The sequence below is a fragment of the Lingula anatina genome, chromosome 7, assembly GCF_051362555.1.
Source record: "Lingula anatina isolate TDL-2025a chromosome 7, LinAna3.0, whole genome shotgun sequence".
Classification (NCBI taxonomy): Eukaryota; Metazoa; Brachiopoda; class Lingulata; order Lingulida; family Lingulidae; genus Lingula; species Lingula anatina.
In genome coordinates this window covers 6,611,461-6,625,440 of record NC_141773.1, presented here as the reverse complement: position 1 = coordinate 6,625,440, position 13,980 = coordinate 6,611,461, and the positions used below count along the sequence as shown (strand labels likewise).

The 13,980-nt window shown below is 34.5% G+C and overlaps 1 protein-coding gene across 1 annotated transcript in view; it reads right to left on the bottom strand.

Moving 5' to 3' along the window:
- The window catches only part of LOC106165494 (homeobox protein Hox-A3), a 104,840-nt gene that overhangs the window by 38,993 nt on the left and 51,867 nt on the right, over positions 1–13,980 (bottom strand). The window contains exon 5 of the mRNA XM_087016431.1: positions 3,041–3,117. The gene's annotated coding sequence lies outside the window, so the exon portion shown is untranslated. The remainder of the gene's footprint in view (positions 1–3,040; positions 3,118–13,980) is intronic.

Genomic DNA, 13,980 nt, shown 5'->3' with positions numbered 1-13,980 from the left:
ATACAACTATTGTATTAGCATTATATGTTGTCTTGCAAGACTTTCGCCTATATGCCTTACTTGCAAACACTTCTGTTTAAATCTGCACTGACAATGCATCGAACCTAGACATTTTTAGACACGCACGCAACATGTCTTTAATTATTTGCATTTCTAGGTAATGTATTGCAAATGTGTAGGACTATGTTTGCAATATGAGTGCTTTCAAATATGTATGTAAATGAATATTTCAATTAGAAGCGAATGTATCTAGCCTTTTATTACATGGACATTTGATAACTCATATAATAATAATAATAATAATAATAATAATAATAAATGTACACTTAATGTCCCTTTGCTAATAGTATTCCAAAAACAGTTCACTAGATGTGGCTATAATGAAGTTACCTAATGACCTTTTTATTATTGAAAAAAGTGTTCAGATTTTACAGTGATGTGGGGTCCTCGTTCTTACGCCAACGACAATAAATTCCAAATCAGACAGTGCATGGTTCAACACAAGTACAATTGTACCGATTGCCTATACCAAACTTTGGTAAAAACATAGGAGGTATTTTGCAACATATATTTTGTACCATTTCTATGTGAGACGCAATTCAAATTTCCCGTCAGATAACATACCTTTTTGAATTGCGCCAGCTGAATTAACGCCAAGCAAGGATTTCGAGAAAAGACCTCTCAGTTGTGAAGACACCGTATAGCCACAAGCAAGATGCTGGAAAACCCCTCGGCGATGCATACTTTTATGTCATATTACTTTTTTTCGAATATCCTAACATTTTGTCGAAGCACCCGTAATTTCTATCACTTCTAATATCAGTGACATCAGAATGCACACCTTAATGTATACATTACATTTTCCATAGCGACATGGCGCCTGCAAGGCCATTGCAGTAGAGAAGAACATTGCAATTTTGGTTGCTAAGACGATCCGATCCAGGGCAATTATATGATCCTAATATGCGTGCAGAATTAGGGAAAGTCGTCTACACTTCTGAAGGGATTTCACGATTAGATGGTACAGAAATTTAAAGATGTTTTCATGCAAAAACTTTTAAGATTTTCGTTTAACAGAGAGTAGAGAAAGGAGGAACAGAAAACGGAAAGACCAGGATTTCAGTTTCCCGGGGTTTCCAATCTCTTCCCAACGTTTAATTCATATACGTGTAGACTCGTTGTTTACTTTTTTAGAGTTAACATCAAAGACACCAAGTTAAATTGTTATTGTTGTGCAATATTATTCATGCTTGCTTATCGCAGATTAATGCATTTTTTTTACAGAACTGCTTTTATCTCGATTCTTTTACTATGACAAGCGAGCTTGAGCAATCCTGTGTACATGTAATTAAGTACTTAAATGTGATAAACATACAGGTAAGCATTGTTGATCATATTTATTGTAATGAAGCTGTACATTTCCAACTGATAATTTTATGGATAAATGAATTAATACAACAAAGAATGCGAATGATAACCCCAAGAGCCAAAACATATCACTAAATATTACGTATCTTGATATGATATCCATATCTTAAACATATTAACAAATTTGCCTTTAAAGGAGAATTATCTAATTCATTACTTTTGTTTGGCTCCAAAACACGACAAATCGGATTTTCGAACAAAAGACCTATCCCGTGTCAAAAGTGAAAATATGTGAAATTGTATCCCGTTGATAAACAGATTAAACAGGCTATTTATTTCATTGCTATGGTGTTTTGAAAAATGACAAAGAGAGAACCGAAACGGGAATGTCAGTTAACCTTGAAAAAGAGGGAGTTGGGTGGAAATCTGTGTGATATGTGGCAAAAGTCCCACCTTAAGTAATAAACCCCACGTGTTTAACGCATTTTTTAAATGCATACCCGAAGGGGAATTCGTTGTGATAAGATATCTGCTATCTCAAGTTCGCTTAATTTGACTGCATTTGTTCAATGGCAGCATTCTGATCCAAAAAAAGCTTAAATTTAAAGCAAAAATAGATGGCATTAAAAACCTTCACACCGCAGGAGGTTCAACAACAACAAAATATTCTCTTTCTCCCTTTCATAAAAAAAAGCATACGGCAGACCTCACTCAATATTTAACATATCTAACAAATTAAAACCCACTTACCCATTACCAGGTACAAATTAATTAATAAATCACTAATCCGTTTCTTTTCATTTTATTTTTTACTTTGTATGGGCAAAGTGTTTATTTTTTAATTTGGGGGCCATGGGCTAAAAAATATTTATTTTTGGGCAGCCCTGCTTATCCTTTATAAGTTTCAAGTGGATGTGTTATTCCTTATTCCTAATAAGTGCAATCACCTCGTATTTTGAAAGGGAAAAGAATCCAAGGCACTGATGATCACCGCGTGAGCCTAGTCTACATTCCATAAAATTAACCGTCAAAATAAGACAAGCTCATTTTTTTCTGCGTTGTCAACAATCCCATATGCCACTATTCATGTTTGGATTTTGACATTGAAACGCATACGTTATTTCAATAACGACTCTAAGCCTTATTTCATAATCTAGCGTATACATTGTAAGTTGTATCACAAAAGTGCATTATGTTTTGATTAATGACATAACATTTGATTAAAGATAAATTAGCATTTAGTCGTTTAATAATTTAGAAATAGGGGTTACTGCTTTGTCAGCATGGGGCAGCCGGTAAGGTGTTTAAACATTACATTTGTGTTCATTTTTGTTTTTGTTTACCATAAACATGGAACTGTCTACAAATGTTTCATATCCCAGGTGCTATTTTTCTTCTCAGTTAAGAACCGATGCTGTCATCTCATCAATAAATGATCTTACCCTTTCTATCATTTTCATGAATAGCCTTTCTTGTATGTGTAATTTGATGTTCTTAATATTGTGGTGAGAAAAATATTAACATTCAATATTAAAATTATCATTGCTAAGCTAACCTCGTCGTATTTACGCTAGCATATCTGCAATAAAATACAATGGTACACACAACAACTCACAGACGGGAATTAGTCCAATTTTCAAATGACAAATCATGTCTTGTCATTGCGACTGACCTGTTTGTGTGCGGACTCCTCTTCTATATACTTGAGAAAGGAACTGGGCCCGCTGTGCACATCTGACTGAACGTCTGCTGAAAGGAAAAGTAGGTCAAATTTACAGCGATTCCGTTGTTTTCAAAAAATAAATTGGCAACAGCGGCCATTTTCGACTGGATTTCATGCCGTCTGCAAGGGTTGAGATGAGCCGTTCTATTAAAAAGGTAAGCTGTACCATCCCCGTAGGGATCGACTACTATGCCATTTGATTAGATTACAATTTTATTGAGAGAGATTTCGATTTCAGAAGGTCTCTGATAATCTACAGTTTAATCCCGACTAAATTGCGTTATAGGAGGCATGGCAATAATTTAAAACTTGAAATCGATAGACGAATTAAACATCTGAATGAAATTAGACGGGGACAAAAAAAAAAAAAAAAGAACACGCAAGAATGGCACTGGGAAATATTTGTCTCACAAGGGAATTGTAACTCAACCTTGGACACGTATTAATGTCTGGAATTATAGACCATTTAAATAAACACTATTTTGTGCCCGCAGACGACCAAATAAGAAGGTGTCGTTATTTACCGTGTAATTAGGGCGTACTGTTAAGGTATCGATGACAGAAAATACTTTGACACAGAATTCATGACAATGTCGTGAATATGGGGGGACGTTTCTCGGGTTAAATACCAGTGCACAGTCAAAGACGAAATTAAGTCGACTACAATATAGTCTGTTTCGCCTATTTTCCGACTACCATACACATAATAAATTTGTATCGTGAACAGCTATACATTTTATGATGTCTTTCGAAAAAATCCAGCTACAAAATGTTGATATTTCGATGACAGACGATTTAAACGCAGAATGTAAATTCCACACATCCGCCATTTTGACCGCGATTTCAACAACGTAGCACTTTATGGCAACACTCGCAAATTTCCCTTCGCCTGGAGGACAAAAAAAAAGAAATTGCAGCTGAACTTTTCAAATTACCGATCACCCGTGTCACAAAATGGGGAAAATGGTCCTACGGTTGAATTGCCTGATCTTTCTACGGGACATTTTCTATGGCGTATTACCACTGTGTACCGTTAAGTATGCCCTTTTGACCTTTATGGTATTAATTTTCCTAAAACAAGCCAGAGCGCCGAATGGAAAACATATTTCTTACCTTGTTAAAAACACTCGTTGTCAAGCAACAGGGAGGACCTTTACGAGCGCGACGTAAACCAGTGTGTCCCATAGAGTGAACGGTACTCTAGAACTGTCTGAGTGAAATGAGACGGTTGGGAATAGTTGGCAATACGACTTGAGAATTCACCTTATAATCAGCACAGTTTATGTTTGACAGGTGAAGCTAAATTTGATGTGATGATAAACGGTGTGCCTCGTCAATGTTTGTTTACTATGGAAGTAACCAAAGAAGTTGCAGATCGCTGTTGCATTTTTTTTTAACAGAACAAATCTGCCCCAGGATACGAACACGGCGACATGGCACCATCACCTTCTCAGTTCAGCGATGGACTTTAATATATTTTACTCCCAAATCAGCAAAAATACATCTACATTATTTAATTCGCCACTTCAACATAACCTGTTTTAAAAGGTAGTATTCTTCAGTTATGTTAAAGAGAGCTGAATACTATCATTACGGTAAGACGATGCCTCACCGTCGGCGCAATCATGTCAGTTCAGGTTTCGTAACATAAGCCCCGTGTCACCAGTTAGGTATGTTACTTCAATTCTACGGTGGTTGATATAAAAAAGGCCGATGTCGAAGAACATATACAAAGTATGAATTGACTTTGTGATAGCGACCATGACAAATTATTAATTGTGATTAAATGATTTCATACAAATTGTATTGGTATTCTATTGAAGGTTTTCTTGACAGACGTTAGTGAAATGACGGATTAATTTTACATAAGGGAGTTTCAATTAAGCGAATATTGGTATTTTGTTGTCATAGTTAACACCTAAATATTTAGAATGATTAATATTTTTAAACTAATGTCAATCATATCACATCCTATATTGTATATATATATTTAGCTTTGGTCAACATGAATCGTCCATTACATAGATATTGGTATCTTTTGTAACGTATTGATAACACATTAACTTTAAAAAATTCAAAAATAACTATCAAAGATGGAAAACAGACAATATGCAATCACAGAAAAATAACTGCCTAAAAATAAAATGTATGCTTAAACCATAAAGACATAACTGGGCATTTACGCATATATAGGATATGCTCTCTAAATGAGAAGTTTCGTTCGTCTGGAAATAATAATAATAATAATAATAATAATAATAATAATAATAATAATAATAATAATATAAAGTACTGTAATAAATATAATATGCATTGGTTGCCTATTAATTGGGATATCTAAGTTCAGATAGAAGCTGTCAAATGTACCATTACCTCATATCCAAAACATCAAATTAGTGTACATTAACTGTATACTGAGTGCATGCACAGTACGTTACATGAAAACAATAGGGCATTTTTTAGAATCAGAACCAAACTTTAAACTAAAACAATGTTTATGGTGTAATGAATTGGACATGAAAAAAATAAATCGCATGCACGTAAAATAATGTCAGATGAGTATACTGGCAGAGGACCTCTTTCGACCCCTGGTTTCGTAACGATAATTTATTTCAACACAAACCACAGCGCTGTACGTATCGATATTTTACAGAGGCCCCGCTGTCACTAATTTCAGAACTCAACTTGAAATGAGTCTAAAAAAGGTCAAACCTTTACTTTGAATCGTGTTTTAAAATACATCTGCGGGAGATATGAGTACCCTGTGAATGAATCCTCAAGGATGAATTTTCACATTGAAAAATCCATGGTAGGTCATCCACCTTAAAGAAACCTTATTAATATGTGCGGTACCATGTCAGAAATGTAACAAGCCATCTGATCAAATATCTCCAGGGCCTGGTCTAAAAAAATAGGTACATACATACATATATCTTGGCAAAGCTCTTCTAAATCTATTTGCACATTCCAAGCAACATTTTTAGTATGCGTACACTTTCGTGTTCATTAATTTCTCTAACAATTTTCTATACATGTTTTTGTTACCAAACGCGTGATGAAGAGTTCATGATACCTCTCATTAGTACATCCAATTTATTCAATACAGATTGCTGACTTATCTGAAAATTTCGATGGAAACATTGTTTTCAAGATATTTTTAAGCTCGATATTTTGGTTTTAGATGTCAAACTATTAAAATCAAAATATTCATATATTTATCATCACAAAATGAAAAGGTAAAGATATTTCACTCTTTATGTCAGCAGACAAAATAGGCTTATCTTAATATTTAGCTTTAATTAAAAAAATAATAAAGATAAAACCTATTACAATTTTGATTAGAAACTTGACCGATGACATATATTTACCTTCTTATATAAGATATACATTTATAAATTAATTTATTTATATTTCATAAGTTAATTAAATGTACCTAGCTTTGCACATATTTTACAGATATTGTTTTAAATCAACTACAGTTTCTCAAAAGTCAAGATACAACATCAACCTCTTCCAGTGCATTTCCTGCCATTTTGATATTTATTGGAAACTTGCATTTCAATTAAGGTCAATAAGAACCGGATGCCTCTTCAGTGCACCATATAAATCATATGCAAAGACTCCGGCGTTCTGGTGCCCCATATAAAAAAGACGTTTATTCCTGCAGCCTTTTAAACCTTGCAGCTCTAACATCGCGACCTTAAGCCATTACCAAAATCACTCCTTTCTCTGGTCTGGTAATGAGGGCACTTAAACGCTGTTGACGCTAGAGAGACTTAAAGCAGGTAACAACACAGCGTCCGTCTAATTCGCTCGTCAATCCGAAGCTTTGATTTGCTACTTGTTAAAGAATACAAATTGCGGCAAAAAATGACGTTTATGGCTACCCATGTTGATATTAGGCACCGTTCCTGGGCTATGGTCCAACAAAAGCCCAGTGACTAGGTCTTTTGGGGTCTCAAAGGGCAAGAATGATATTATGGTTGGTTAACCACACCTGCCTTTGAGTAATTTTTGTCTAGATTATCCTGGAACACTGGGAACCAACAGCAGTCCATTTTTTTCTAAATTTGTAGCCATACCATACATTTTGGTTGCTGTTTTTTCTTTGTTTGTTTCTTTAGAACCAAGGCAACAACATATGTATTTGATATAGACAGCCTTAAAATGTTAAAAAAAATCAAGTTGTAAAATAAGTTGAGCATTATATTTATTGATATAGAATTCGAATATTTAATTACCATTTGGATACATGAGGGAAGCACATATACAATTTCTTAGATAATGTCTTATTTTTTACACGTCTTAATTTTCATACAAAAGACTGAATGTTAAAAGAGATGAGTGTTCAAAAAAAGAAAAAAAAAAGAATTTAAAATTCAGAAAAATGTTATGTACTTTTTTACACAAATCCACCTTTTGTTTGAAATATTATTCCAATGGCATGGATGTAGCAATTTATTATCCAAATTAACAAACTAATTAAGTTCATAAAATGTATACAAGTAAGTATATAACGAAATAATCACAAACAACGCAGATAATTTAGTTTACTTAACTAAAATATATAGGCTGTTTTTACTACAGTGTAACTATCTTGAACTTAACCACGGTTGACTTTTCCTAAAGCACATGTGGGGTACTGCGTTTCGTTTATACCATCACTTTTTGGAGTTATTGCGCTAACGTGGGAGCATTGCCAACAAAAGGTAAGCGCCTCCAATATAATACCGCCATAATATTAGTGTAGGTCAAGTCACACCGACCCCTAGTGGCCTACGAATACAGACGTAGCATTTAAACGAAAATTAATATATGTTGTGGACCGGGTGCAACTATTCCACTGAATAGCCTGACAATTCAATGCACATTCTAAGTGTGGAAACAATTATTGTCAAATGGTAAAATAAGAGTTCGCAGCATATGATAACTTGTGGCCTGGAAGTTTTGGTAGAAATTAGTTTCATAGGATGTTGCCTGCGGTGCCAGACTATGAGCGGATGCTATATTGATATTCAAAGAAAATTTCGTTGGCTCTTATCAGTCTATCCTAACAGTATCCTAAGCGGGAGCACAGTGTTAGCTAGCACAAAACTGGATTCTTTAAAATAGTTGTTCAAGAATAATTCAAGAAAATTCAGAATAAGCAGAGGCAATATACAGACAGGTTTCCCAAACAATAATCAGATTATATATTCAAAGGTGCAATAAATCTGAAAACCAGATACAAATATTTAATAACACCTTCCTGCTAATCATATATATAATTAAATAGTTAGTCTATTTTATTTGATGTATGCAACTTGGCTGTTTACACACCCCATAATTTGAATTTGCAAAAAATCTACTCGAACGTGTATCTTGACCGATCAAATGTATCAGTGCACATTACATGGCGTCCATTCGGTCATGCATAATTATCTATTTATTACTGATCCGACATAGGATCCCTTTCGTAGAGACACAGGGCATTAGTCCCGTTCTTCCTTTCCGGTACGCGGCTTCGATTAAGAATCTAAACATACAAGACAAATAAATACTACAGTTTATTGTTTGATTCAAGTAGGAAACATGACGTTGCACTCCTCCTTTTCTGTGTTCAAGATAAATGACATTAGCCGGGCTCGTACATGGTATCAACGATTGCATATTATGTTGTAATTATCTATGACAGCACTTAATTGGACACCCGTGATTTATTATTTTTCCAACAGATTTTTTTCTGTACTTAAGTCTGTGCGGTTTCCAGAGTACGATTCGTGTTTTCGTAAGACTGTACTACCTCATTTATTTCAGTTGCATCGTTAGTTTTCCTGATGTATCAGATTTTTGACATGTGCAACTCAGTTTGTTAAAAAATCTAATGCCTACCGGTTTAGTCATCGATAAATATTGATGTACGTGTAACCCTTTGTTTTTTTCAAAAAATTTATCAAATCATATCCTCACATAAAACTATTCCCACAATATTCCCCAACACTATATTATTCACCATGTCTAAACATGTGAAATGAGTTCAGTGACAGCTTAATTGACTACGAGTTTATTATATGCCTACTACGCTGATGCATATATATACTGTACTTAGATCAGTATTTTTCTATGTAATTCCTCTTAAAGAAGCGATTATTTAAGTTTGTCTTTATTGTAGCTTTGCTGCATTATAATTATGATAATGAAATCCCACTGCGTATATAAGAGAATATTTATTTATATTTTCACGCTGTTTCTTTAGTTAGGTATTTTTCTAAGACTCTCTTTTCAAATATCTAATATCATTTTGAGAAATGCATTGGACCATTATTTATTTTAATCCCGGCTTCTCTTTTCATCAACGTGATTATACTGTAGTAACCAATTTTATCATCTTTCGTATACCGCGCCAACCGCGTGTGCTTTATCCCGCTATCGATTTTCAATATCTTTGCTGTCATTGTATTTCTCATTTAGAACCTAACTGATGGAAACAATAGTATAGTTTGAAGTGCAAGTCTCGTGTGGAGTGTGAGTAATTAAGTAACATAATTATTGTGAAAAACCAATGATATATGTCGTGAGTATTGTCAGTAACATTTGCAAATAGTGGGCAAAATACCTGTTTTGTTTGTTTTTTTTTTCTTTTAGTTTTGAGTTTTATTATCAACAATGTTGTGGAAACTGCAAGTCAATTTCTTCCAATTTTCACAAAACACTGTTTTGACGACACTCCTTGAAAAGAGAACGATTACAATAATTTGTCCCATTATCCTACGGTGCCATTGCCCTTGGGAGTATTTTGCGTAAGAAAATCGGCATCGGTGCTTTTTATGAAGTCTTCATACCGTTGGAGCCCGGGTGTTTCCTTTTGTACTAAACTGAGAACCGAGTGACACTGTGAAATATGGGATTCGCTTATTAGATGTGTTTTTCGGATAAATCAAAGAATTATGTACGGCTTAGGTGCCAAGTTGGAGACCACCGGCCTTAATGCATTGGGACCTTGGCCAAGCGTGGGTGTGGGTTGATACCTAAATTACCCACAAACTTAGTCAAATTTAAAATTAAATCTCTTCCTATGCCACCAAAATAATTGTAAAGAAAAAAAAAGCTGATAATGTTCTGCAAGGAAATGGGGTCTTTTTTATCTTTACAATAGGCGTGGGAGTCATGCTGAACATTGATACTTAATTAAAGTTAATATAATAGATAGAGAGCGGAACAGCGGCGTCTTCACTAGTGTGGCATCGACGTTTAACTTGATTAAATTTGTCGCCGAGTAAGACCATCTCCATGTTAGAGCTTAAAATTTCTCTTCCATGGGGTAAATATAGACTTGTGGCTTAGTAGAGACTGGTTTCATTACACGTTTCAATCCACATAAAAACGTGACTCTCGAGAATAACTTTCGAACATTTTCGAGATTTAGAACTGAAATGTATATATACGTATAGCTCTATTCTTATATTGCATCCACCACTCTGTCTTTTAATCAGAAGGAAAATACGGTTTATTGTCTATTGTCCAAGTATTTATTTGTGTTCAAATCATTATCATTTTTCTTCGGGTGCATGTCAATTTGCAATCGCATCCAAAAACAATTTTACGCCAAACATAGAGAAACATAGAGAACACTAGAGAATCCCAAATACAAAACAATGAATCAATATATTCAACAACAAAAATGTAATATTACCTACTGGAAGTAGCTCTCAAGTAACCAGCGGTCAATCGCCTCTTGAACTATCTGGACATCTGGTCCTCAACTTAACGTATGTATTAATCAGTGAATCAACAGTTCCGCCCTCAAGTACCTTTAAGGGACTTTAAAGTGTTAATTCGACACTAAAGTAGATGAATTATATTCGTTTAAGCTGTTACTTCGGTTAAAGTGGCATTAATCTGCACAGTTAAAGTGACGTTAATACGAATGGGTAACAGATGATGAGCGAGGGGCTTTGTTGGCGAGGTTGTAAAACAAGGGGGTTACAAGACAACCTGGGGGTGCGGGTGGGTGATACACGCTTTAAGGACTACCAGTTTTTGCAGAGCTTCATTTTCTGGTCTGCATTTTTCTTCTGCATTCATGTTCTATTTTTGTTGGGGTGATTCATGTATATTCCATTTAAATGTCACATTTTTTATGTGTTGTTAATGCGAGAAAAAACGGTCAATACGTGGATCGATAATTCAAAAACCAATCGAACCATTCTGAATGATAAATATATATCTGATTGATATAACAAAGAACAGGACAGCGTAAAAGTAGTTACAAAGACAGGATATATCAGTAATTTAATTCTGAGAGACAATTCGCAATTTATCTATCAGTTAATTTTTTTTCCTTCTAGCTGAAACCATGTCGACTTTAATGTTGATCAAATCCAGTGCTTGTGTTATATTCAGAAATATAAAACAATTTATATAAATTTGCTTTTCATTATCTATTTCAAGAGGCCATGTTGCCACATTCATTTAAATGATGATATCAAACAAGTTCACCATTATATACTTAATCTCTCTCTCTCTCTCTCTTTTCGTATTGCTACTCAATATTTTGTAACCTGAACGCCGTTATCATAAATACACGGTGCGTTTCCATTACAGCCGTGCATAAGACACCATCCGCACATACCTCTACTGTCAGGGCGCCTGCTATTCCTGGGCAAATTTACGATATCCTCTGCATTCAGTCGCAACCCTTGTAAACATATATATAGCGGAAATACCAGTAATAAAAGATAGATATTGAGTGAGTGCGCTTAACCTTTCTGCATTTGAGATTTGAACATTTCCTCATGTACGTCCGTTGTTCAACTTTACGCAATTATATATAGCTACTAGTAAGTGTAATTATACTATCTCTGTTGTATATATAGAGGGTTCAAAGAACAGTAATGTTATTCATTTTACTATCAAAATGAACAAACAGCAGCGAGGCATTATTGTTAGAATAATAATAATAATAATAATAATAATAATAATAGTTATTATTATTATTATTATTATTATTATTTGTTTACAGTCTTTAGATAATATTTTGTATAATATTTTGTACATGCTTTGTGAGTGGATAACTTTGCATTTTTAATGAAGAAATGAAGTGTTCTATATTGTCATGTTATACACAAACACCTTCTGTCACGGATTCGTTAACCTATTTTAAATGAAAAATTAACTAATTTTAAAAGAAGGAAAACATACATATTTTGCCACTTTTTGCTTTCATATTCTTGCTTTCAGAGATGTTAAATTTGTAGCATTCTGATCGCTTTGATTGGCATATTCTTTAATCCCCATTGTTCACATTTTTCAAAATTCTGACGACAAAGAAATAAATCACGACATAACAAGCAACGGTCAGCTGAGTTAGCAAAGTCACAATTTGCAATTATCAAGGCAATATATAATCCCTAGAGGCCCTTGAAATCGATCAGTTTGATTTAGGATTCGATCTTATCAAAAAACGCTATCTGTTGGACGTTTAATTAAACGACGACAAATTAGGCGATGCCTTATCTACTCCGAGCCACGCCAAGGCTATGGCAATGGAACCTGTAGCCTTCTTAGACAATGACTATAGGAAAGTAACATATTACAAGCACAGAGAACGGAACGGATTGCAAGGTTGCTTGATTGAAAATGATTGAATGCGCTTCCGACACTCAGAATATAAAAATATAACGCAACGCAGAGGCTATTTTTTCTCTGTTTGTTTTACTGCCGTTTTTCCGTGACCATGTTAAGTCTTTGGGAAGAGATACAAGCGGTTTTTTTTCTATAAGAAGAGGAATTATTCAAATGATTAACATGAGCAGAAACGCTCACGAGAAACGGCGAACTTAGAGTTTTAGTTGCATCTCATTAGCAATGATAGGGTAAATGGCGTTGGCATAAGTCATGATTATTTTTCTTTTCGCCAGAATTTAAAGCTAAATTTGAAAACTAGGGTTTAATAGATTTAATCGACGCTAATAATACGCACTATATAATGTAAGTAGGTACATCTGTTTACCATATAAACAAATGATGAATCATTAAATGTATTATGGTGGCTTTTTAAAACGTTCTATCCCTTCCCATTGTGTTCCATGCAAATCTGCAAACAAGGATCTCCGTATTAGCAAATGAATATTCTGAAAGTATAAGGAAGCCTAAATTTACGTAAATAAACATCATCATCATCAATTGTAAAAAAAAAAGTATAAGGAAGCATATTCAAGATGTTAAACATTTCAATGACTTTGTGAATTTATTGATTGACATTATTTTTTGTACTCAGGTGTCTGATCGGCCATAGACAATTTTTCGGTTGATAATGCAAATATGCAAACTGATTAATAGATTAATAACTGCAGTCTATAACGTTTTGCATGTGGAATTGTATCCTAATGTACTCCATTTATCTACTGCAGCAACAAGGAGAAAACGCAGTCCAAACACATGGTCAAATGACATGGCAATTGTCAAGAGAACGGTCAGTAAATTAGAAAATACAATTGTAGAATTAAGGTAATCACAGAAGGTCTTTGTAGTGTGCGGATGGACAGCATGTGTTTTGCAATTACGGATAATTTACCGGGTTGAACACATGGTCAAACCGCGTTTTTTGGTCATCAAGAAACGGAGTGAAACAAACAGAGAGAAAAAATTACCCTCTGGTGTCAAAGAGCACAGAGAGTTCTCGCTGCAATATCCCCTAGTCCTTCTATAAATGGCCACTTGATTAAATCAAAACCTACTCAACTGTCAGCGGTAGGGCCAAACCAAATTGATTTATGACCGGACTCTCTCACCAAATTAACATAATACCGCAAACACAATGGGGACCGAAACAGAGTAAATATTGGATGAGACTGGTCACTTTGAAATGTGAACTAATTTCATTTCGTACCTGACATGTAAGATAAATG